General features: G+C 40.1%; 1 pseudogene; it reads right to left on the reverse strand.

Annotated features, from left to right (window-relative positions):
- Positions 1-257: 257 nt before the first annotated feature.
- On the reverse strand, positions 258-1,348 carry LOC102960038 (annotated as a pseudogene).
- Between the last annotated feature and the right edge of the window lie 4,096 nt (positions 1,349-5,444).

Genomic DNA, 5,444 nt, shown 5'->3' on the forward strand with positions numbered 1-5,444 from the left:
GTAGAGATACAACAGTAGACATGGGAAGAGATCTTTACTCAAATGCAGCCATGGGGGTTGAGGCTGTTTTATCGTTGTCCTTTAATGATGAGCAACTGAATGTAGAAGGGAAGAAAAAAATTTATGTATGAAATATTCCACGTGTAGGTAATTTTTAGGGGATCCCTGAGTTATGAAAAGTTTGAGTTAAAAAAAAGAAAATCAGCCTTTATAATTTTTTTAATGATTTGAACTGTTATAAATCCACAAGCAATGGTTCAGACATGGTGCTTCTGAAGTATTTCACTCCTCCCTACCAGGCACAAGTTGCACCAAGAAGAGAATGGACTCCCCTGCCTCTGTTTAGGGATCAGGAGACAGTAGAGGTCAGTACTTCTAAGTGGCAGGAACAAACATCCCAAGGGGATGTTGGCAGCCATAATCACTGGTGAGCCTGACAGGGGTCTGAGGGGTGAAGGGGTTGGCACTGAAGAAATCCCTGATATCATATTGGCACTGCTGACAGAGGTACTGCCACCCACCCCTCCTTCCCATGTGCTAGATGAGCCCATTCGAGCTTGGTCCTTCACAACAGTGTAGGAATAAGAGTGCTCTATGGCCTCTTTTGTGGTGAGCCATGATGGGAAGTCAGATTGTCAAAGCATTTCCAGGAAATCCAAGGCCTCGGAGCTGACAAGGTGCTGGTTTACACTGTGAACAAAGAATTCCTATTGCTTATAGGAGCATCTGCCCAACATACCATTGAAAGGTGTATCAAATTCCATGTTGCATTTGTCAATATGGTCATATAAGTCTTCTGACCTCAGAACCTTGGCTGTTTTCAACAACTGATTGTAATTGTCACATCCATGGAAAAAATGGCTCCTTCCTTCCAGAAGATCATACTTGCCAGCATACAACCCAAGCTCCACGTATCTGACTTATGTATAATTGTACATCTTATAGCCTACAGTAGCTCAAGACCTTTGAAGTATCAGGAAGCAATTTGGACATTATAACCTTAATCAGGATGGTAAAACTCAGCCAAACCCCAATGTATTAGCTACAGCTTTCTGGGCTCATGACCCGTCATGATATTATGGAACTTCATGTCTCTGTGCCTAATTCCTATGCTGTGTAGTGGAGTATCATACTCTAGGACTTTCAGAATCTCACACATGTAAAATCAAGAATCAGTCTGTTAACATCTGGTACAATTGCTTGAAGTGTGTGCTGTTCATGTGTTCAACAACAGAGGCCCAGGGTCTTTTACAACACCTGTCAGTGTAATGATGTTGGGATTGACTCATAAATACTCCAAAATTTTTATTGCATGCTTGGTTTTCTTTGTCTTTATTGAATTAAGAATTTTAACAACTTTTTCATTAATGTGTAATATTGATGTTGGCATGGACCCAACATGTCAGACAGGGTGGCCAACAAAGCTGGACTTGATGTTTGGAGATCTGGCAGTCCTTGGGTTCAGAAACCCCTGGGAGGCAAGACCTCATTTCAACATGTTTTCTTCACTCTGTGGTGGAAGCGGCAGTGGTGTTTCTGGAGGTTGGCTTTGAACCTCAGTTAACTTTCCTTTTATTCCAAATCATTCTTTTATTAGTAGACATGTTTTACAAAAACTAACTCACATATATGCAAACAAACAAACAAATAAATCAAGTTTGTGGAAATTTATTTTCTCTCTTGTTACATAATAATACCAGCAGATAGCCTTGATTTTGCCTTCCCATTTTCAAAGCCTAAAATATTTACTTCAGACCCTTTGCTGAAACAGTGTTTTAAATCCCTACTGTAATACTTCTTTAAAGATGAAACATTTTTCTGTATATTTGTGAAAAATCACTGTATTCTTTTTGGTGTTTGCAGTTAATATGATTTGTACAATCAAAGTACATTGAATAGAAACCATATCCCCCCACATTTTGGTGTTACCTTTGAGATGTGACCCACACAGCACCAACATGCCCAAATTCCTGGCTTATGATTCCAAGGAACTAAGCAGTTTGATATCATATAAATAAATCTTGCAAAGAAGTCCCTGAATTCTGTATTGGGTTATTGAAAGGAGTTTATGTATTTTTGTCCCTTCCTAGTGCAACCTAGTATTTCTTTAGGGTCCAAATAGTACTTATGCACCAGGAGTTGACATTATTAACTTATTCTTGAATGTATAAGTTAAGGGGCACCTGGGTAGCTCAGTCAGTTAAGCATCTAACTCTTGATTTTGACTTACGTCATGATCTCACAGTTTGAGGGATCGACCTCCCCACATTGGGCTCTGCACGGACACTGTGGAGCTTTCTTAGGATTTCTTTCTCTCCCTTTCCCCCTCCCCCTGATTGTACTCTTTCTCTCTCTCTCAAGATAAATAAATAAATAAATATTAAAAAAAATAAAGTATTTGTTAATAATTTCAACTATGAAAGTACACATAGTTTTAACAATGACTTCTACTTTGCAAAATTCAGTGGGGTTTTTTGAGGATTCCTTCAGACTAAACACTGATCCTTTATTCTTTCCGGAAAGCCATTTGTGCCCTGACAACTGGTCTCCCCGTTTACTTCCTACATCTCTGGCAGTACTTCCTCAGCCTTGTTTCTTGAATTATCTGCATTTGCTAAATTTTCAAATATTGAAGTTACTCCGGCCTTAGTTACTAGACTCCTTTCTTACTCCACAGTTTCCTTAGTTTATCTCAGTCATTCCGAAAAGTCTCAGCTACTATTTGATAACTTCCAGTAAGTATCTCCTCTCTAGCTTTTCACTCACAGATCCAGGCCACCCAGAAGCTTTTCCAGAGAGCCAGCTACACCACAGTAGGGAAGACACACTGGTCCTTCAACTTCACATAAATACTCCTAGCTCTTGATGGTTTACCTCCCAAACTGACTTCCTCTTCCTGATTCCTATCTCAGTGATAGGTCCCAGTAGTCACTCAGTTGTACAAATGACAGATGGGGAATTGCCCCCACAGCCAGTCCAGGCCCATTGCCTGCAGCTCAAATCAGGTCATGCCATTTCCACTGATGGTTTTCTATTACCCTGAGGTGTGGTGACCAAATGTCCTGGGGCGCCCAAGACTGAGGCCCAACATGTGGGTCTCTTGGCTTTAAAATTGGGACAGTCTTGGGAAACTTGCTCCCATTTGCTTGAAACAAAGCAATTTCCGGGGATGTAGTACTCTGAGTGCTGAAACTCCGGACATCTAAGGCAAACTGAAGGCAGCCTGTTTGCCTCAGCCTGTTTTTAGGCTAAAACTAACCTAAAACCCTAGTTTTAAGACTAAGTGGTTAAAGTTCCTGAATACCCTGCCCCTCTTTCCTCTGTTCTCCTGGTTCCATTCTATGAACATGTCATTATGCTTGCTACCTCAGGGCCTTTATTTGTGCTCTTTCTGTTGCTTTTCCTTTCCAGTAAATTGATTCTCTCTTCCCAACCATCATATTTTAGCTAAATCTTATTTCCTCAGAGAAATTTCTCTGATTTCCCAGACCAGGGCAGATCTCTCTGTTACATTCTTTTTTTTATTACTTTTGCACTTCTTTTTAGCACCTATTAGAATAGCAATTATATTATTCAATGTGTGTCTCTCTGGCTGAAATGTAAACTCCATGAATGTGGAGACCATATGCACATGTGATTCTTCAGCGAGGTCCCCAGTGCTTGGCACAGTGCTTACTACGAGGTAAGTGTGCGTGAATATTTGTTCAATGAATATCTTCTTTTACCGTCCTATGGTTATGGTCTATTTCCACAGTGACAGTATTTCCATGAAAATATTCAGGTGGTCCTATTTTCTATAACTTACATATTTAATATCAAATCATATTACAAGTTCCTGGAATTATTGGTCCCTCCCTTTGTTTGCATTACAATTGTCTTTCAGCAAATAAAACTGACTGAATGACACAGTCCTCCCTCTCAAGGACTACATTCTAGGGAAAACCATGGCCACAAAAATGTCTGCCTCTGTTAGGTAGCCTCCATTTTTATCCTAGTGCATTTTGAAGCAAGACTATGCATTCCAAGAAGTCTAAAAAATAGACCCTCTCAATCACATCTCACTGAATGAATATTTTACTAAAGATACCATGGGGCCATGTAGAAGAGGAGTCACACTGTAAGCCTCATACCAGGAACTCAAGGAACTGAGGAACAGAGATGACTCTGTTCTCCTCTGGGTGTCCCTCTCTTGATGTCATTTTCCCTATCCCTTTCACCTCTTACTGTAGCCTCCAAAACGTTCCTGTGTTGCTTCAGGATAATTCAGTCCCTCCCCATACTCTACATGCCTCCCACAACAAAACAAAATCCCACCCTGGTCCTATAAGTCAGTCTCCTGGGCCTTAAGCACAATCTTGGGAAGTCGGATTTCATTTCCTTTCCACAGCCCTCCTTTTTGGAAACCCCAATTTTTTCATCCATAATACATCAGTCCACAAGGAGTATTAAGGCAGCAATTACATAATTAGGAAAGACAAGTATCTTCTGAGGAAAAATAAGTGGGAAATATGGTTTATTATTTTCATCAAAATTGAAAAAAAAATCCAAGGGAAATTGTGCTAGAATTTTGGTCAATAAGATCCTAGTAGCAACTTTTCTGCCAAGGATGCTGTTCCCTCATGAGCATAGAGTGCTTTACCACATGCTGCTCAACTGACCCCAGACATGCCCCTGTGCTATGCACTAGACACACAAAGGTGGTTCTATGGATAAATCCAGACTTTCTCTCATCAGTTGTGCCTCAGAGACCTCAGCTGGAGAGAACTGGCTGCAGGTTCTCAGGGCCCAACTGAGCTAATGGTGAGAAGAGAGGCAGAGGAGCCACCGAATATGCCAGAACTGCAAAAAATATGAACAGAGCCCAGCTCAATTACAGCACCTTTAAGGAAAGCTCTGTGCATGGAAAACACAATGCCACAGATCCTACTCTGGTTATCTTTGCTGCTTTCTGTGTTGACTAAAAATAACCAGTCTTGGAAGAATCCTAGAGCCCAACAACGTCAGACCTGGAAGGGAACTGAGAAATCATCTGGTGTCTCTCCTTCACTCATTAAATAATGAAACTCAAGGTTAAAGGGGTTTGTGCCACTTGCTGAAGGAAGTCACTTGGTTATTTGAAGATAATGAAAACAAACAGTCCTTCTAGTTTCTAGTTAATTGAGATCCAATCTTGAACACTACTCAATAAGGAATTTCCCCTAACATATATGGATTTGTAGTCTGCAGAAGCAACACAATCAATGGTGTCCATTTTTTAAAAACGAAAATCAGAGCTAAGTGAATTTTAAAATGAATAATTGATTAAAAATAGATTTAGTGGAAATAGTTGTAGTCATCAATCTGCTGTTAATGGCTTGGAACCTTAAAGTGATTTTTAATCATTTGTTTCTTTCCCAAAGGTTTTAATGCCATCTTTAAATAAACAGCAAGATTTAATCAGTTGA

The sequence above is a fragment of the Panthera tigris genome, chromosome A3, assembly GCF_018350195.1.
Source record: "Panthera tigris isolate Pti1 chromosome A3, P.tigris_Pti1_mat1.1, whole genome shotgun sequence".
In the NCBI taxonomy this organism is placed as follows: domain Eukaryota; kingdom Metazoa; phylum Chordata; class Mammalia; order Carnivora; family Felidae; genus Panthera; species Panthera tigris.